At 38.3% G+C, this 22,243-nt stretch overlaps 1 long non-coding RNA gene across 1 annotated transcript in view; it reads right to left on the reverse strand.

Moving 5' to 3' along the window:
• Window positions 1–1,621: 1,621 nt before the first annotated feature.
• LOC142747852 (uncharacterized) overlaps window positions 1,622–22,243 on the reverse strand; it is a 74,984-nt gene continuing 54,362 nt past the window's right edge. Inside the window, exons 2-3 of the long non-coding RNA XR_012882077.1 lie at window positions 6,546–6,684; window positions 1,622–1,708 (exon numbers count right to left, since the gene is read on the reverse strand). This is a non-coding gene — a long non-coding RNA (uncharacterized LOC142747852). The remainder of the gene's footprint in view (window positions 1,709–6,545; window positions 6,685–22,243) is intronic.

Below are 22,243 nucleotides of genomic sequence, written 5' to 3' on the forward strand. Positions count from 1 at the left end.
AAAAGTGTTTGTCCAAAGTGGAATGTCCAGGATTAGAAAAGCATAGCTTCTTTGTTCCAGAAACAGCGCCACACCTGTCCATGGAGAGGTATTGCAGCTTAGCTTTTTCAGATCTGAATAGAGCTGAGCTGCACAGGTGTGGCACTGTTCTTGGAAGAAAGCAGCCATGTTTTTCTAACCTGTAAAACCCGGTCACAGAATTTTCTCTAAACAGACATAGCAGTTTTATGATAGACCTTGTAAAACACATCCTGTGTATTTTTACTCCCTGTCAGTTCACAGATAACACATAATCTATTACTCTGCATATTTCTGCTTTTCTCCACTTTGTTCTGATTGTTTTATATTCAGAAACTACAAGAAATCTCGTGCTATGTTCTCATGCCTGGTGAATGGAGACATAAAAAAAACCTGTGAAGCATAGACAGGAAATAGAGTCCTGTCATCACTGATCACATGTAGGTCCACATAGGAAAATAGTGGTCCAAAAATAGGAAGTCAAAAAGTTCCTAGACATTTGGAAGTACACTTCTTGTAGTGACACTTTAGGGTCACTACAAGAAGAGACATAAACATATAGGTGTGTAATAGTAATTATGTTTTGTGTATGCAGTCATAGGTCTACCGTCATGTCGTTTTTAGGTCCAAAATTCTGCTCCAAATTCCCTGCATAGATGCAGTTTTTGAAGGTCATTTTTTTGCTACCTGCAGCCACCACTAGGGAGAGCTTAGGAGCTTACTTCATACTGTCTTATCATTGTGTTTCTGTGGGCGCATGGGCGTCAAAGGGGGATCCCCTTCTCGAGACCCCATTCTATGTGCCAGAATAGAGATCTGGTGCCTCCATGCATTACATTGATGGACATTAATTTGAATGGCTGCCATATAATGCTATATTTCCCCTTTAAGTAAAAACTTTGACAATGTCTTATGGTTTCAAACAAGAAGTTGAGATAATAAATATTACATATAATATCAAAGCATACTTGCCAACTTTTGAGAAGAGACATCAGGGAAATTCTGAAAAATAATGTATTATATTTTTGGCTGTATGCCCCGCCTATTTATATAGGACATGTCTTATGATCTGCCCATTTATATAAGACAAGCCCCAACCTGTCCTAAAGCACAAATACATCATACCCCAAAATAAATACAAACACCAAATCTTACCCCGTAAACAAATACAGATCCCAGACCGGACCCCTTTAAATAATTACAGACCCCATATCAGATCCCCTAAAGACATACTGGGCCCCAATGCAAAGTCTGTACCAGAGCCCCAACATACCATGTGGCATTTAGAATTCTGGTGTCTTATTATGTGGTATATAGGCCTTTGGACTCCCTCAGGCAACAGTACCGGATGTGACTGCTTCCTCCGCCCCCTGTAGCTACACTGCTGGCATGCAACCAATCATTTCTCTAGATCAACTTTACTATGCACCAACAGTTACATCCTTGTGTTACAGGAAGTATATAGTAGGGAAATAAACTATCTTTCCTTATGCAAATCAATGCCATGCGGTAGTAGTGTGTTGTGAAACAAGGGAAATTGAGATATAGAAACATCTGGTAGTAAGACATTTAATGAATAACTTCTAGGTCAATACACAGAAGACTTTATGAATGGACGGCCTTGAGGTGAGCTGGATACGCTGAAGAATAATATCCCGGTCCTTACGTAATCCAATTAGGAACTTGTTTCCTGGAGTGAAGCAATATTATACTTATAGTATCATTGAGAGAAATTCTAGAATAACATATTGTAGCATTTCCTTCTAAAAAAAAAAAAAAAAGGAAGTTGTTTGGCGGTCATCACTGGGATCTAAAATCCCCCAAACAAGGGGTTTATTCCTCATTTCCCACCTATACTTTCAAACATTTGAATCCAAAATAACAAAAAAGTATAAAGGATTTTTATAGAGATTTATAGTGTTTTCTTCCAGGAACAGTGCCACACCTGTCTAACAGGGCAGTTGAGAGGTATGCCTACCCTAACAGTTTATTGTTTGGTTGACTCTCCCCTCAAGCTACTCTATGGAGCCCTGGTTCTTAAAGGGGTTTTCCCATCACACAAAGTCTTGGCACATATCTAGGATATGCAATCACTGTGAAGGCTCTGACTGCCCGGATCCTCAACGATCCTGAGATTGTAGGACATAGGGATTGCTAGATCAGCTTTACAGTACAAGTGGCCTGCAAAGAGCAACATAGATACGAGCTTCCTAGACCTTTGTAAGGGATTCTATCCCAAATTCGAATCTACTTAAAGGGGGTGTCCAGTTTAGAAAATCCTTTATCTTCTCTTTAGTATGCTCATCTCTAAACCAGCGGGGAGAGCGGTTACAAAAAGTGTCTCACTCTGGAGTACCTGTTCTGTCCTGTATTTAACAGACAGCACATTAAAATGAATTGATATGAATGGACACTGTGTAATGCTTTATTTACCCTGTGGTGGCGCTGCAGGGAAATTGAACACTTACTACCAGGTTTCCATTACAGATCACAGCTGATCGCTGGGGGCCCCAGCGGGAGGACACTTTGTGATTAGTTTTTTGATAAGGGAACATTCTAATAAACAACAAGGAGAACCCATTTAAAGTGAAATTCTTGCAAAACTAGAAGGATAGAAAAAAAGATACAGCATGTAGGAGGGTCTTCGAAAGGATGACAGGGATGTCACAGTGAAATAAAATGCATCTTTATTAAACAATTGTACACACTTTATTGAACAGCCCTCAGTCCGGGGATCTCAAAACCGTAGGAGTTCCCAAATCGGAGAGCGCCAAAATACAGAGCCCGATCCATGGCCCGGAAGCGGCTGACACACAACTCTTAGTCAAGTTTTTATTGGGGTACCGTCTCTAGCAGTAAAATTAGGCTGTATAAGCCAGAACTTAATTCACAATACGCTTGATACTTCCCTTGTTTTGCAGGTTCTTCTGGACACCAGTTGGAGAACCTTAGTCACACATTTTTCAGTAGGCTTCCTCCCCCATTTCAGAGCCGCCCTTTTTTTCCAACCTTAGCACTACACTTGACTCTACTCTCTCCCTTTGTTCCTTGCTGGTATGGATGCAATCCACCCTCCATTCACTCCCTAAGGCTGAGGAAGGCCCATCTCTCCTACCGGCATTGCTGGCACAGAGGACAAGGGGTAGTAAACCTACAAAAAACCTCACAACAGAGTAAAGCCAAAAGGGAGAATCCCCAATAAGACTCAGAAGCAACCTACAAAGCACAAAAGCGCAAGGGGATACAGCATCCCAATAGAGTGTAAAGATAACTACCATGGATAAAAAATATACATCTTTATTAATTCATATCAATACATGGCATTACAATAATAATTACAGCGAACAATGAAAGATCATATATAAGGAGAAACAACAGTATGGCAAGAGTGACAACATACCATAAGGAGAACTAGAGATAACCGAACTCTAAAACACGTCCCAATGCAGCAACAATCATGCACACAGATATAGAAAGTACCCAAAATGGGTATATAATATGCATATAAGAGGCTATATCACATAAGGAAAAACTGCCCGTTGCAAATAATGCATAGATAAAGCCCACTACAGATAGACGGCGCAAAAAACGGGCAGAAAAAACAGATATGAGCCAAAAGAGTAAACAATATAAAAATGAATGTACCTGTGGACATAATGGCAACACGGGAACGTGGAGAGATCGGCACGGAAAACGCCTCGCCTCGACGCGCGTCAGGACAAAGCCGGTTGTAGGCGAAACGCGCGTCGAGGCGAGGCGTTTTCCGTGCCGATCTCTCCACGTTCCCGTGTTGCCATTATGTCCACAGGTACATTCATTTTTATATTGTTTACTCTTTTGGCTCATATCTGTTTTTTCTGCCCGTTTTTATCTTTACACTCTATTGGGATGCTGTATCCCCTTGCGCTTTTGTCCTTTGTAGGTTGCTACAGAGGACAAGGGGGACAGTCTGACACACACACAGGAGGGAAGGAAAATCGTGGAACACACAAGACATGTATTGGGGGAAAGACAGAGACAGCTATGGGGGCAATGGATTTAAAAGGGCCGCAACACTACCATAAGGATATCCAACTTGTGGTTTCATCCAAGGTTTATTTAGTTAAAGTACACCATGTTTTTGGGGCACTATGACCCCTTCAGAACTTCTATACAATAAACCTACATATCAAGTACATGGCTTAAAAAGAAAAAAATACAGGGGTGTGGGTATTAAGATTGGCAAAAAAAACATTAGATTTCTGTATGACCAAATTATATAGGAAAAATGTATAGAAAATAAGTATATATATATATATATATATATATATATATATATATATATATATATATATATATATATATATATAAGCAAGTAAAGTAAAAGCAGCACCGTTCTTCCAGTGTGGGGTGCAAGTCCCTGTTCAGACACACGACCAGTGTCACAAATCCACAGACAAATCCAATACACAGGTCAGCACTCCAGCGATCGCTTGAGAAAGGCCCCATTGAGCAGGGCTGAAACGTTGCGCTTGTGGTGAATAAAGGATCCTTATTTTTCACTTTACTCTGGAGTGCTGACCTGTGTATTGGATTTGTCTATATATATATACATATATGTGTGTGTGTATATACATATATACTCACACACATACCTAGAGATGAGCAAACAGTTTCGGCATGAATAAAGTTGTGTCCGAATTTTCCAAAGGTTTTGGATATGCCGAAATCCAAAACTTTTTGGGTTTGCAGCGCACGAATCGGAAAAATGCATTTTACAGATTATAGAGAAAAAAAAAAGGGGAGAAGAGGAGATTAAAAAAAATATATATTATACTCACGACCTCCCCTTGTTTCCTGTATTGTTGCGTCCCTGCCGGTATCCTGAGATGATGTTTTGTCCCATGTAATCACTGCAGTCAATCACAAGCAGTCACATGGGATGAAACTGCGTCATCTCAGGAGGCCCGGCAGGTCAGAGGACATAGTATTCACAGGTGTCCATAAGGAAGACGAGGGGTGGAGAGTATTTTATTTTCTTTACTTCAAGGGTGAACTTGCAGGTGCGTGTAATAAGATGCATTATTATAATAACCCAGTGCCCGGGTTTAAGCCTTACGGGTAACCATAGTAACTGGTCTACTAGTTTTGTGGTACCAGAGGGTTGCTATAATGACGATTTCCAGAGATGTTATATTCAGCAAAATATAAGTATTTAATCGATTTAATGTAATAATACCCATACGTTATAGATGTTAAATGCAGTGAAAAATAATACTAGTAAAAATAGATTAGTCGATCGCATGAATATACAATATACAACAAGGGAGCCCACATATCAGATTGTTAGACATTTTCATGTGACATACTAGGATAATCAGTTCTTTCATTCGGGTCCCCTAAAAGTTTCCAAAGGGCTGTATACTCTATATATCTTTATACGTCAGAAATAACAACTACTGCAGCATCTTATTGGGCTGTACAGCAGAAGTTGCTAAAATGACGACCCCTTCTCTGACATCACTTCCAGCTCTGATGCTCTTGGCTGAAGCTGCACCTCACAGACTTCCTGCTCTGCCTGCCCACTGCCTACCCTGTTTACATCATACTAATATTACCGAGAGCTCTTTGCTCTATATTAGCGGCTGCCTCCTGCATTTCGACCAGAAAGAAGGACAATTACTTAGGATTATTTTTAGACACCCAATTATAACTGCCTTTATCATCACCAGATATATTAATATTGACTCCTATTAAACTAATAATCAAGTAATAAAACATTTGTTATTATACCAGACTTCAATTTATTTAGCTTGCCGACAATATTACCAAACCTTGCTAATTATCGATTGATTTGGGGCCATAAAGCAAAAATTAAATATGGACATGGTTGTATTTTATGATGTTATCTACAAGCAGTAGCCATATTTATTCAGTTATTAATGTTACTGTTTTCCACCATATGTTACTGTGTATCCTTATTAGGTTAATGATATAATCTGGTTTATTAAACTGATTTGAGCTTATTTTATGTCGACATCTAGTTTTTATCTTTTTGTCCTAAAAGGGACTGCAATTTATAGAGGCCTCCACTGTCTAGGGATATTTGTGCTTGAGAGGTTGTAAAAGTTGTTTTTGGAAAAATCCTTCTAACCCCTTCAAAAGGGATTTCCACTTTGGACAATCCCTACTTGTTAGAAGGGTGCCTTGACAATAATCTGAACACAAAGTCTCCCCTTGCTGAGACTCCAGCGATCAGCTGTAATCTGTGGGGAAACCAGGCAGTAAGTGTTACATTTTTCCTGCAGCACCACCACAGGAGAAATAAAGCATTGCACAATATCTATTTATAACAATGTGATGTCTGCATAATGCAGGACAGAACAGGTCCTCCAGAGAGAGACACTCTTTATAACTGCTTTCTACTCTGAAAAAGAGATGAGGATTCTGATATCCCGATTAACCCGTTCGCGCAAATGGGCGCAGTATTACATCCTTATCTTAAGATTGAAAAAATGAAAAAAGGTTTAACCAAAAGTTTTGCTCACCTCATGACCTTCATACTGAATTGCGTTATTCCAATGCGTTTTGATGAAGTTTGGTAAAAACCAATGTAGGTATAAGAAATTCAAAAAGGCTGTAGGTGCGCGCAGATCCTCCTGAACTTAATCCTGTGTCGACAGCAGGCTATAGAAACAAAAATGGTGTGTAGGAAAGGCAGATCCAGCACTCTGATATGTAAAAAATTTGATTTTTATTAGGTCATATTAAAAGTAAGGATAAAACAACAATCCCGGGACCACGCTTACGCGTTTCAGACCACTAGGGTCCTTAATCATAGCATGACCCCTAGTGGTCTGAAACGCGTAAGCGTGGTCCCGGGATTGTTGTTTTATCCTTACTTTTAATATGACCTAATAAAAATCGAATTTTTTACATATCAGAGTGCTGGATCTGCCTTATCTTAAGATGTAATGGTAAATCCAGTAAATGGCACGGGTACACAAGCTGTGCCCGCATCATCTGCAGCAGGTGCCGGCTCTAACATACAGGCGACATCCCGCTGCCATGGCCGAGATCGGAGATAACTTAGATCTCGACTATCTTTTTTTTTTAAACTCGTTTTGTTGAATACAAAGCTTGCATTAAATAAAAAACATTACAGCATGATATACAGTGAAATGGAAAAGATACACACCGATCAATGTACATACATTGCTACAGTACATCTCAAAAACTTGCACCAAGGAAACGGCAGCAGATCAGTATACATAAAATATTTAATGCCAAAAAATGTACTACAAGGCCCATCCCACTCATCTATCCTCCAACATCCATTCCAGGGAGGAACGAACTACTCCCTCCCAATGCAGAGTCAAGATGGAAGAGATACATCCGTCCCAAATTTGACCAAACTTGAAGGAGCAGTTTCTAATACGAAAATCTACTCTTTAAATTAATTATTTTTTATTAACCAGGGATTTCCATTGTGCTAACGAGGGGGGCCTATCTGCCATCCATCTCAGGGCAATAGCCTTTCTAGCCAGGAGCAGAGTTTCTCTGAGGAAAATGTGCACGTAATGAGAGCAGTGTTCTTCCTGTAACAAACCTAACATGCACACCTCTGGTGTTTTTGGCACTGACTTTGAAGTTATGGTAGTCAAAACGGTAATAACTTCTTCCCAGAAGGAACTAATATACGTACACTCCCAGATAAGATGCATGAAATTTGCCTCAGGAGTGCGACATCTGTGACATTCTGAGTGTGTCAAACGGCCCATTTGGTGTAGTTTAAGCCCTTCCCGCTCAGCTCAGTACTATTATGTTGTGCTGAGCGCATCGTTTGCACTCAGCTCAGTAAATGTACTGACCTGATTTCACACAGCGCCATCTTTCCCCAGGGTGTGCTTGAGCTGTGATACCTGCTGTTTCTGACAGCAGGCTATCAAAGCTCAGTGTGCAGGGTCTGATCACAGTGGTGCCCACCGATTAACCCCTTAGAAGCCGCTTTCAATAGCGATCGCGGCTTGTTAGGAGTTAAAGCACAATTGAAGTCTCTCGCGACATTATCGCGGGCGCCAATGGTTGCTAAGGCAACCGGAGGCCTAATAATGGCCTCTGGCTATGCCATCTACGGAAGCCTAGTGGGTTCCAAAAAAGTTGTATAAAAAAAAAAATGTAAAAGTAATAAAAGCTAAAATCCCCCTTTTTCCCATAACAGTCATTTATTATAAAAAAAAAATTAAAAAAAATTAAAAATAAAATATTTAAACTATACATAATTTGTCTCGCCGCGTCCGTTACAGCCTAAACTACAAAACTATTTGGTTATTTATCCCGCGCGGTGAACGCGAAAATAATAATAAACCATACCAGAACCACAATTTTCCCGCACGGTCACCAGTGTCCCAAACTATAGAATAAAAAGTGATCAAAAAGTCGCATGTACCCCAAAATAGTACCAATAAAAACTACAACCCGTCCCGCAAAAATCAAGACCTCCCTCAGCTTTTTTGACTGAAAAAGAAAAAGTTATGGCTCTCAGAATATGGTGACACCAAAAATGTATTATTTTTTTTATAAACAAGTGATTTTATTGTGCAAACGCTGCAAAACATAAAAAAACCTATATAGATATGGTATCACTGTAATCATACCGACCCGCAGAATAAATTAAAACTGTCATTTATAGCGCATAATGAACGCCGTAAGAAATAAAGAATTTAAAACGCCCAAATCACTGTTTTTTGGTCACCTTAGCTCTAAATACAATGTAATAAAAAGTGATCAAAAAGTTGTATGTACCAAAAAATGGTACCAATAAAAACTACAGCTCGTCCTGCCAAAAATAAGCCCTCACACCGCTCAATTCATGGAAAACTAAAAAAGTTATGGCTCTCAGAATGTGTTCATACAAAACTATTTTATTTTAGCAAATAGTTTTTTCTTTGTAAAAGTAGTAAAATATAAAAAAAACTATATACATTTGGTATCACCGTAATCGTATTGAGACGCAAAATAAAGTTACGTTGTCTTTTTTTACCGCACGGTGAAAGCGGAAATAACGAAACCCAAAAAACAATGGAGGAATCGCAGTTTTTTCCAATTTCACCCCGCAAAGAATTTTATTTTCGGTTTCCCAGTACATTATATGGTACTTTACATGGTGTCAATAGATACTACAACTCTTCCTGCAAAAAAATAAGCCTCACACCGCTCTAATGACGGAAACATAAAAAAGTTGTGGCGTTTTGAATGCGGGGTGTGGAAAAACTAAAATGGAAAAGAAAAAAGGATCAGTCCTGAAAAGGTTAATTCATTTCTAATAAAAAGATACTCGGGAAAGATTGCGTTACAAATGTTGGCGGCTTTTTCTCCTTTATCCCTTGTGAAAAGGAAAAAATTCTAAATTTTATTGGGCAAAAGTGTTGATACTCATTTTCACGGCCTAATTCCACCAAATTATGCAAAAAAAACCTGTGGGGTTAAAATGCTAACTATACCCCTAGAAAAATTCCTTGAGGGGTGTAGTTTCCCCAATGGGGTCACTTTTGGGGTGTTTCCACTGTTTTGTTCCCTCCAGGGCGTTGCAAACGCGACATGGCACTAAAAACCAATCCAGCAAAATCTGCGCGCCAAAATCCAAATGGTACTTCTTCCCTTCTGAGCCCTGCTGTGGGTCCAATCAGCAGTTTATTACCACATATGGGGTATTGACATAATCAGGAGACATTGCTTTACAAATGTTGGGGTGCATTTTCTTCTTTATTCCTTGTAAATATTAAACATTTCTATGTTTTTTTTAAAAAAGTAGATTTTAATTTTCACAGACTAACTCCAATAAATATAGCAAAATACCTGTGGGGTCAAAGTGCTAACTATACCCCTAGATAAATTCCTTGAGGGGTGTAGTTTCCAAAATGGGGTCACTTTTGGGGAGTTTCTACTGTTTTAGCACCACAAGACCTATTCAAACCTGACATGGTGCCTAAAATAAAATCTAAAAAAAAGGAGGCCCTAAAATCCACTAGGTGCTCCTTTGCTTCTAAAGCCGGTGTTTCGGTCCATTAGGGCAGTAGGGCCACATGTGGGATATTTCTAAAAACTGCAGAATCTGGGCAATAAATATTGAGTTGCGTTTCTCTAGTAAAACCTTCTGTGGTACAGAAAAAAATGTATTACAAATGAACTTCGGCAAAAAAAAAAAAATTTGTACATTTCCCCTCTACTTTGCTTTATTTCCTGTGAAAGGGTTAAGAAACTTTCTGAATGCTGTTTTGAATACTTTGAATGGTGCAATTTTTAAAATGGGGTGATTTATTGGGGGATTCTTCTTTTTTTCCAAAAAGTTTGAAAACTTTTTCGGTCAGGGGTACAGAAGGAAAAAAGAGGGGGGGAGGGTAGAGAGATCGGTAACTGAAGCGGTACAAGAGATAATGCATGTCTCGTGTTATTGACATCCATACTCTAGATCAACTTCTCAAGAGAAAATCAAACAATATAAATCAATTGCTAATATTGTACACATAATAGATGATATATAAATATATATATATATATATATATATATATATATAGAAGACAGCGTAGAAAACAGTGACGGCACCAGGACTTCAAGGCAGATGCAAGCAAAGTGGATTTATTCACCTCAAAAAAAACACAGCAACGTTTCGGTTCAACAGGAACCTTTCTCAAGCCATGACAAACTAACACAAGTGCCAAGTATATATAGGGAGGACGTACATCAACTGACAATCAAACAAATTGACAGTACAATTCTCATAAAATCCATAAAAATGTGAACATAGCAGTGTATTATGACTTTTATACAGACAGTGCAGCAATGAGTCTTCAAAACGCTATTAATAAACGGCAATATATTTGAAGACATGATTTATACATATCATAAATAGTAGACAACCAATATGTACACAAGCAGGAATCGTGTAAACTCCAAAGAAATTATGATATATATATCTTTATATGTCTATAAGGGTCAAGGTGACACACATAGTTATATCTATAGACTGAGGAGAACACACATATAACCCAATATGACCTGGTACTCTGACCATAGCATTACTACGAAACCTATAGAGAAAAGAGGTCAAGTACACACAAGATATTGCAATAGAAAGGATTCTTTATTAACAAATTCAAGAAACAGAACAATTTAAAAAATGAGTCATACAATGTAAGTTGGCGTCAGCCCATGTTGTGTATAAATATTAATGGTAACACAATGTCACAAATGAGTAACAAGACCCGGGATCAGTACTGTTGTATATCAAAAAATCTCTAAATGCATATGGCTATGCGTAAAATATCATGAATAGGTGGTGCAGGTAGTGCAGATCCTCAGGTTAAAACCACTATTTGCCTGTTATGTAGAGGTTATAAATATATGTGGCCAATACACATGGGTGAAATCATTCATATATCAAATATGCAGTTTACAAGTGTTACAGAATGTAAGTCATGAGTGTGATTGGCAGCACTAAAGCAAATATAGGTGAGAGTCGAGGAACTGAGTCATAATACCACCAGATAGCCAGATGCATATAAAGAAAGTAGTGTTACGTACCCGGATTCATGTAGCCAACATGGGGGAGACGCCAGTCCCGACGCGCGTTTCGGCTGATGCCTTCGTCCGGGGATGGCGTCTTCCCGGCGGGACCCTCCCTTAAATGTGGGCATAATTAGACTGTAATTGGTGGCAGTGGGTAATGTCGGAGGTACTCGGCGACAGGCCGGGGGTAGCAAGATGGCTACTCCCCACTTCCGGTACCGAGTCATCCAGGCGGAAGTGCGCGGACGCTGTCTGACAACGCCGCCCACGTCCAACCAGGATCAGAGACTCGGCCGAGAGTGAGTGAGCCACTCCCCCACCCCCCGCCAGCGCACACCTCCTCCTCCCAGATAGTACTCAGAGCGGAGATGCAAATTTGGAGACACTGATGACACTGACGATGAAAATATGTAAGTACATTGGGGAAACTTAAAAATGATAAAACATTATTTGTAGGGGATACAACTGCGATCTATGTGCAGGTAGTATGGCAAGAAACAAAACAGAACAAAGAAAGAGAGAAAAAAGCAAGAGAAAAGGAAACGAACAATAAAGGAAAATTATAAAAAGAAAACACAAGTATATGTGATGTGACATAAAAGACGGTCCATAATAAATAAGGATGATACGAAATGTAAATGGTTAAATAAAGGAAGAGGACCGAAAAGTGAATAAATTAATAGATGAATAAAGATGTGAAAAGTGTGTGGAATAATAAACAAGTGTTATATGAATATATATATACAACCAGTGTACAGTGTATTGTACCTATGTACAAAGAATATATGAATGAATAAAATGGAACAATAAATTAATAACAGTGTAAGTGGTGAAATAAATGGATTAATAGTGAAAATGTAAAGGACATGTTAAATAATATGTGAACAAATCTTGGAAATATGAAAAAGTGTTACAGGTGTGTATATGCAAAAATATACATACACAACATATTATGTAGTTATATTACTAAATAAATAAAATAATAATATAATGTGAACACAAATTTTGTATAATTGCAAGTGCATATTCACCAATACTCATGTATAAAAACATCATAAATAAATAAATACAGATATAAATATATATACACACATACACACACAAAACATACAACCAAGGTACAAAAATATATATATATTAGATATCATAAAAAAGATACTGTATGTACATATAAATAGGTAGGGAAATGTCCGCAGATACAGGTATATCACTAAATAATAATAAATATATACATGCACGAGGAATATTTAAAAATATATACAGAAAATACAAAAAAATATATAATATATATATTAATTGACAAATATCAGTGCAGAAAAAAATATATATAATAATAAAAAAAAATAATAAAAAAAAAAAAAATCAAAAAAAAATCCATGCATCCATATATTAGAATCTCCGTGCATGAAATATAAAAACAGACCAGTGCGGAATAGTATCCATAATAATAACTGCACACACATACCAATAAAAACAATACATGCATACATACAATACACTACAATATATGAAATCAATTTAGCACAAACATATATATAAACGTATGTGCAGCAATATGGTGCCACTGGAAACCAATTTAAGCAGGTTTTTTACCCCCCCATTATATATATACAATAGATCACCCCACCCATAAATAACATAGAGTTAGTCAGGCACGTATGTTTTGATAGCTTCATCTCCGAGAATCCATGACCTCCAGTGTCCCCAATGTATACGTCTCCGATAGATAACTGTATTTCTAAATGCCTTCAAAACATGAGAAAAATCCCAAAGGAGGGTAGTTAACAAAGTAATGACTATACATGTACATAAAAATAGCAACTAAACGAAGCTATATAGATAATATAATAAAAACGTAATTAAAAACTAGACCCGCAGAGAGTCAGTGGTTCAGAGGAATGGAGCGAAACTAAGGGATTCATTAAGACCTAGAGGCTGCATTGACCCAAGGGTCCAAATCCAGCGTGCTTCGCATTGTGCCAGTTTTTGTTTGATATTTCCCCCTCTCATGCTTGCAACAATGTGATCAATGCCTCTCACCTTTAGCTTTGTTGGATCACAGGAATGGTATGTTTTAAAATGGCGCGGTATAGGTTTTAAAGTTTCCACGACTTCCTCACTTGCTGCTCTTCTGATGTCAGACATGTGCTCTCTCACCCGCACTTTTAGTTCCCTTGAGGTAAGGCCGACATATACTTTAGGGCATGGGCACGTTGCGTAATATACTACAGCTTTCGTAGTACAGGTTATTGCATGTGTGATGGTATATGTTTTCGTGCCTGTAACATTAGGGAAAGTTGTTATACTCTCTACGTTAGGACATGCCACACAATGCCCACAAGGGGAACATCCCCATTTGGCTCCCTTTGTCCCAAAAGGATGTTTTCTCATACCTGGATCATAGTGACTCCTCACAAGGTGATCTTTTAAATTTTTCCCACGTCTTGCTGTTATACTGGGATACCTAGTCACATAATTGGTAAGAATTGGGTCCGTGAGCAAGATTGGCCAGAACCTTTTAACAATTTCCTTCATTTGTGGCCATCTAGAGTGAAAATTGGTTATAAACCTCACCTTGGTCTGTGTATCTTTTTTCCTTTTGGTGAACAGAAGATCATCTCTGTTAGCATGTTTGGCTCTATGATATGCTTTCTTAATGGACCGCATACTGTAGCCTCGTTCAACGAAGCGGTTTTTTAGGTCCTTAGCTTGTTCCTCGAATATGATATCAGAGGAACATATCCTCCTTATCCTCAAGAATTGCCCAATAGGGATTGCCTGTAGGGTCTGTGGTGGATGAGAGGATGAGAAGTGCAGTAAAGAATTAACAGAGGTCTCTTTTCGAAATACGTCACTCTGCAGAAATCCATCCGAGTCCTTGGTTAATTTAATATCCAAGAAATCAATGCACTGGCTGTTTGATTTATATGTAAATTTGAGATTAATCTCATTGTTGTTAAGATCCAACATAAATCTATCCAATTCAGAAAGGGTACCCTTCCAGATGATCAGGATGTCATCAATGAACCGTGCCCAAAAAAGGACCCGGTCGATTGAATCATCCTGGCCATCTGTAAAAAGGTCCCTTTCCCACAGTCCAAGGAACAAATTGGCGTATGAGGGCGCGCAAGCTGCCCCCATCGCCGTTCCCTGGAGCTGTAAGTAAAAATTGCCATTGAAGGTAAAAAAATTATGCGTCAATGTGTATTCAAGTAAATCAACAAGAAAATCACACATAGGTTTTTCTAGATTGGTCGTGGACAAAAAGAATTTAGTGGCCCTGATGCCATCAGCATGTCTGATACTAGTATACAGAGATTCAACATCAATCGTAACTAATAGCATATCGTCATCAATGCTGATGCCACTGACTTTTTGGAGGAGATCCGCAGAGTCACGAATATATGAAGGGAGGTTGATAACCAAATCCTTCAAATGATGATCAATATATTTACAGCACTTCTCTGTAATACTGCCCCTACCTGAGATTATTGGTCTTCCAGGTGGTATTGTGTCGTTCTTATGCACTTTAGGGAGCAAATACAGTGTAGGGACAATGGGTTCAGTCGTTGTAAGTGCGGTTAGTAAGTCCTTGTTAATAACATCTTCTTGTAAAGCTTTTGATAGTATCTGCTGTAGTTTAGATCTAAAAGAGGATGAGGGATTAAATGTGAGTTTTTTGTAGCATAGTCTATCTCGTAATTGTTTATAGGCCTCAGCCTCGTACATATGACAAGGCCATACCACCACATTCCCGCCTTTGTCGGCAGCCTTAAACACTACATCCTTCAATTTTTGCAAGTTATTTAAGCTTTCCCGCTGTGCTGTAGTTAAATTGTCATGTCTAATATTAGCAGGAATATTTTGAAACTCTAGTGTGACCGCCTTCACAAATGAGTCAACATCTGGGCACAAACTAAGTGGGGGAAATTACTTACAGCTCCAGGGAACGGCGATGGGGGCAGCTTGCGCGCCCTCATACGCCAATTTGTTCCTTGGACTGTGGGAAAGAGACCTTTTTACAGATGGCCAGGATGATTCAATGGACCGGGTCCTTTTTTGGGCACGGTTCATTGATGACATCCTGATCATCTGGAAGGGTACCCTTTCTGAATTGGATAGATTTATGTTGGATCTTAACAACAATGAGATTAATCTCAAATTTACATATAAATCAAACAGCCAGTGCATTGATTTCTTGGATATTAAATTAACCAAGGACTCGGATGGATTTCTGCAGAGTGACGTATTTCGAAAAGAGACCTCTGTTAATTCTTTACTGCACTTCTCATCCTCTCATCCACCACAGACCCTACAGGCAATCCCTATTGGGCAATTCTTGAGGATAAGGAGGATATGTTCCTCTGATATCATATTCGAGGAACAAGCTAAGGACCTAAAAAACCGCTTCGTTGAACGAGGCTACAGTATGCGGTCCATTAAGAAAGCATATCATAGAGCCAAACATGCTAACAGAGATGATCTTCTGTTCACCAAAAGGAAAAAAGATACACAGACCAAGGTGAGGTTTATAACCAATTTTCACTCTAGATGGCCACAAATGAAGGAAATTGTTAAAAGGTTCTGGCCAATCTTGCTCACGGACCCAATTCTTACCAATTATGTGACTAGGTATCCCAGTACAACAGCAAGACGTGGGAAAAATTTAAAAGATCACCTTGTGAGGAGTCACTATGATCCAGGTATGAGAAAACATCCTTTTGGGACAAAGGGAGCCAAATGGGGATGTTCCCCTTGTGGGCATTGTGTGGTATGTCCTAACGTAGAGAGTATAACAACTTTCCCTAATGTTACAGGCACGAAAACATATACCATCACACATGCAATAACCTGTACTACGAAAGCTGTAGTATATTACGCAACGTGCCCATGCCCTAAAGTATATGTCGGCCTTACCTCAAGGGAACTAAAAGTGCGGGTGAGAGAGCACATGTCTGACATCAGAAGAGCAGCAAGTGAGCAAGTCGTGGAAACTTTAAAACCTATACCGCGCCATTTTAAAACATACCATTCCTGTGATCCAACAAAGCTAAAGGTGAGAGGCATTGATCACATTGTTGCAAGCATGAGAGGGGGAAATATCAAACAAAAACTGGCACAATGCGAAGCACGCTGGATTTGGACCCTTGGGTCAATGCAGCCTCTAGGTCTTAATGAATCCCTTAGTTTCGCTCCATTCCTCTGAACCACTGACTCTCTGCGGGTCTAGTTTTTAATTACGTTTTTATTATATTATCTATATAGCTTCGTTTAGTTGCTATTTTTATGTACATGTATAGTCATTACTTTGTTAACTACCCTCCTTTGGGATTTTTCTCATGTTTTGAAGGCATTTAGAAATACAGTTATCTATCGGAGACGTATACATTGGGGACACTGGAGGTCATGGATTCTCGGAGATGAAGCTATCAAAACATACGTGCCTGACTAACTCTATGTTATTTATGGGTGGGGTGATCTATTGTATATATATAATGGGGGGGTAAAAAACCTGCTTAAATTGGTTTCCAGTGGCACCATATTGCTGCACATACGTTTATATATATGTTTGTGCTAAATTGATTTCATATATTGTAGTGTATTGTATGTATGCATGTATTGTTTTTATTGGTATGTGTGTGCAGTTATTATTATGGATACTATTCCGCACTGGTCTGTTTTTATATTTCATGCACGGAGATTCTAATATATGGATGCATGGATTTTTTTTTTATTTTTTTTTTTTTATTATTTTTTTTTATTATTATATATATTTTTTTCTGCACTGATATTTGTCAATTAATATATATATTATATATTTTTTTGTATTTTCTGTATATATTTTTAAATATTCCTCGTGCATGTATATATTTATTATTATTTAGTGATATACCTGTATCTGCGGACATTTCCCTACCTATTTATATGTACATACAGTATCTTTTTTATGATATCTAATATATATATATTTTTGTACCTTGGTTGTATGTTTTGTGTGTGTATGTGTGTATATATATTTATATCTGTATTTATTTATTTATGATGTTTTTATACATGAGTATTGGTGAATATGCACTTGCAATTATACAAAATTTGTGTTCACATTATATTATTATTTTATTTATTTAGTAATATAACTACATAATATGTTGTGTATGTATATTTTTGCATATACACACCTGTAACACTTTTTCATATTTCCAAGATTTGTTCACATATTATTTAACATGTCCTTTACATTTTCACTATTAATCCATTTATTTCACCACTTACACTGTTATTAATTTATTGTTCCATTTTATTCATTCATATATTCTTTGTACATAGGTACAATACACTGTACACTGGTTGTATATATATATTCATATAACACTTGTTTATTATTCCACACACTTTTCACATCTTTATTCATCTATTAATTTATTCACTTTTCGGTCCTCTTCCTTTATTTAACCATTTACATTTCGTATCATCCTTATTTATTATGGACCGTCTTTTATGTCACATCACATATACTTGTGTTTTCTTTTTATAATTTTCCTTTATTGTTCGTTTCCTTTTCTCTTGCTTTTTTCTCTCTTTCTTTGTTCTGTTTTGTTTCTTGCCATACTACCTGCACATAGATCGCAGTTGTATCCCCTACAAATAATGTTTTATCATTTTTAAGTTTCCCCAATGTACTTACATATTTTCATCGTCAGTGTCATCAGTGTCTCCAAATTTGCATCTCCGCTCTGAGTACTATCTGGGAGGAGGAGGTGTGCGCTGGCGGGGGGTGGGGGAGTGGCTCACTCACTCTCGGCCGAGTCTCTGATCCTGGTTGGACGTGGGCGGCGTTGTCAGACAGCGTCCGCGCACTTCCGCCTGGATGACTCGGTACCGGAAGTGGGGAGTAGCCATCTTGCTACCCCCGGCCTGTCGCCGAGTACCTCCGACATTACCCACTGCCACCAATTACAGTCTAATTATGCCCACATTTAAGGGAGGGTCCCGCCGGGAAGACGCCATCCCCGGACGAAGGCATCAGCCGAAACGCGCGTCGGGACTGGCGTCTCCCCCATGTTGGCTACATGAATCCGGGTACATAACACTACTTTCTTTATATGCATCTGGCTATCTGGTGGTATTATGACTCAGTTCCTCGACTCTCACCTATATTTGCTTTAGTGCTGCCAATCACACTCATGACTTACATTCTGTAACACTTGTAAACTGCATATTTGATATATGAATGATTTCACCCATGTGTATTGGCCACATATATTTATAACCTCTACATAACAGGCAAATAGTGGTTTTAACCTGAGGATCTGCACTACCTGCACCACCTATTCATGATATTTTACGCATAGCCATATGCATTTAGAGATTTTTTGATATACAACAGTACTGATCCCGGGTCTTGTTACTCATTTGTGACATTGTGTTACCATTAATATTTATACACAACATGGGCTGACACCAACTTACATTGTATGACTCATTTTTTAAATTGTTCTGTTTCTTGAATTTGTTAATAAAGAATCCTTTCTATTGCAATATCTTGTGTGTACTTGACCTCTTTTCTCTATAGGTTTCATATCATAAATAGTGTAGACTAAGTGTAATAGGATTAATTAGGAGGACAGCAGAGGCTCATTATTAATTAATTAGATTTGATAAACTTACAGTTTGAACTCTCTTCATATGGCCAGCGTGTGGAGTTCGCGCGCATGCACTGCGCATGCTCCAAGATGGCGACGATACCGGATATCAAATCTGGTGAAGCGCATCGTGGAACGCAATCGCTATCGCGCATGCGCGGGTACGTAACTTGCGTTCCAATCCCATTGCGCAGGCGCGAGTAGCGATGAGATGGAGATATAGAATGAACTGAATATAGACAATTCAGTTCTATGAACTGTCTGGAGGGTAATATATGGACCAATATCGCACAGATCAAAGATGTAAAGTGATCATCAATGTCTATGGGCATGATTTTGAAAAGAAAGGGGAGATTTTTTATATATCTCTCAAATATCCCATACAAGTGAGAATGTGACTATAGTCAACCATGGCATTTAATAAGTAACCATGATAGATAGGCATAGATGATCCCTGACATAAATGTCAAATACATTAAATATATCGAAAATAGCTCATATAAAGCATGTATATAATAGATAATATATTTCCATTGAAAACATGCTAATAAATAGAAAGATAACAAATCTACAATATAATAGGGGCCATGCTCCAGAGTGTATATAATAAACTATAAATTCATACACGATAAATATGCTGTGATGCTAAAATCAATGCTGGATATAGAGAGCCATAGGTAAGCGATTTCATGTGGGGCATAATAATCCCAAAACTAGGCCTCTGCTGTTCTCCGGAATCCTTCAAAGTGCTTGACACATCCGTATGTTTCTACGAACATATAGAAAAAGAAAAGAGAGGCAAATTACCATAAAATACTGATCTAAACACAAAACCCAAAATTATGATGAAAATTGACATTTAAAAATTAAAAATGCAAACATAAACAGAGACAAAATAAGACTCCAAATTATGTATACACAAGGCACATACAATACCAATCGGGAATATTGACCAATCGTATCCCCCAGACCATCAGGCAAGTTGCCCCCCATTTTTTATGTAACAAGATAATTTTTTAGATATGTGGGCCATAAGAATATTCTATATTCAGCCCCTTGGGAGACATTGTTTCCAACTTATAGATCCACTCTAGCTCTTTTCTTTTGAGAGCCAAACCTCTATTCCCACCGCGTCTCATCTGAGGTACAGAATCAATGATTCTGAACCTCAACTGCGACAAGCTATGATTTTTTTCGCAAAAGTGTCTCGACACTGGTAGATCCTGTCTCTTTGTTTTGATGTTAGATTTATGGTTTCTCAACCTGAGACGTATTTCCGTTGTAGTCTCACCAACATAGTGTAGACCACAAGGGCAACTCAATAAATAGATCACAAAAGATGAATGACATGTGAAAAAGCCCTTAATTTTGATAACACTACCAGTTTGTGGATGATTAAACGAATCACCCTTCAACATGTACTCGCAAATATTGCAACCCAGGCAGGGGTAGCAACCCAATTTGGGAGGTGCCAAAAATCTTTGACTCATTCGATTCGACCCAATATCAGCTCTCACCAGACTATTCTTAATCGTTTTGCCTCTTCTGTAGGCCATCATGGGTCTCTCCTGGAATTCAATTATTTCCGGAAAGGCTCTGCTCAGAACCTTCCAGTCCCTCCTCAGGATCTCACCAATTTGTGAGCTTAGTGTGGAGAAGGTGGAAACAAAGGGCATACGAACCTTCTTTTCTATACTTGACTTTTTTATCGTGTATGAATTTATAGTTTATTATATACACTCTGGAGCATGGCCCCTATTATATTGTAGATTTGTTATCTTTCTATTTATTAGCATGTTTTCAATGGAAATATATTATCTATTATATACATGCTTTATATGAGCTATTTTCGATATATTTAATGTATTTGACATTTATGTCAGGGATCATCTATGCCTATCTATCATGGTTACTTATTAAATCCCATGGTTGACTATAGTCACATTCTCACTTGTATGGGATATTTGAGAGATATATAAAAAATCTCCCCTTTCTTTTCAAAATCATGCCCATAGACATTGATGATCACTTTACATCTTTGATCTGTGCGATATTGGTCCATATATTACCCTCCAGACAGTTCATAGAACTGAATTGTCTATATTCAGTTCATTCTATATCTCCATCTCATCGCTACTCGCGCCTGCGCAATGGGATTGGAATGCAAGTTCCGTACCCGCGCATGCGCGATAGCGATTGCGTTCCACGATGCGCTTCACCAGACTTGATATCGGGTATCGTCGCCATCTTGGAGCATGCGCAGTGCATGCGCGCAAACTCCACACGCTGGCCATATGAAGAGAGTTCAAACTGTAAGTTTATCAAATCTAATTAATTAATAATGAGCCTCTGCTGTCCTCCTAATTAATCCTATTACACTTAGTCTACACTATTTATGATATGTATAAATCATGTCTTCAAATATATTGCCGTTTATTAATAGCGTTTTGAAGACTCATTGCTGCACTGTCTGTATAAAAATCATAATACACTGCTATGTTCACATTTTTATGGATTTTATGAGAATTGTACTGTCAATTTGTTTGATTGTCAGTTGATGTACGTCCTCCCTATATATACTTGGCACTTGTGTTAGTTTGTCATGGCTTGAGAAAGGTGCCTGTTGAACCGAAACGTTGCTGTGTTTATTTTGAGGTGAATAAATCCACTTTGCTTGCATCTGCCTTGAAGTCCTGGTGCCGTCACTGCTTTCTACGCTGTCTTCTATCCATAAAATAGGGGAATTGATTCATCCCCTGGTGACGAGCACATGGCCTGATTTCCTGTTATTTTGGAGTGCTGTGTTTTTCCATTGCTGGATTGTATGTATATATATATATATATATATATATATATCCTTTCAAAATACGAGACAGCACACCTTGATAGTGAAAAAAGTATATATATAACCTGTAGAGATGCAGAACGAACAACAGGTCTCTTACGTCTACATGTACATAGTAAGATTTAGGGAGGGGAACAGTATGAGTTCGGACATCCGGGTCTCGTGAGGACGCAAGCACCAATTCACCAG

The sequence above is a fragment of the Rhinoderma darwinii genome, chromosome 1, assembly GCF_050947455.1.
Source record: "Rhinoderma darwinii isolate aRhiDar2 chromosome 1, aRhiDar2.hap1, whole genome shotgun sequence".
In the NCBI taxonomy this organism is placed as follows: domain Eukaryota; kingdom Metazoa; phylum Chordata; class Amphibia; order Anura; family Rhinodermatidae; genus Rhinoderma; species Rhinoderma darwinii.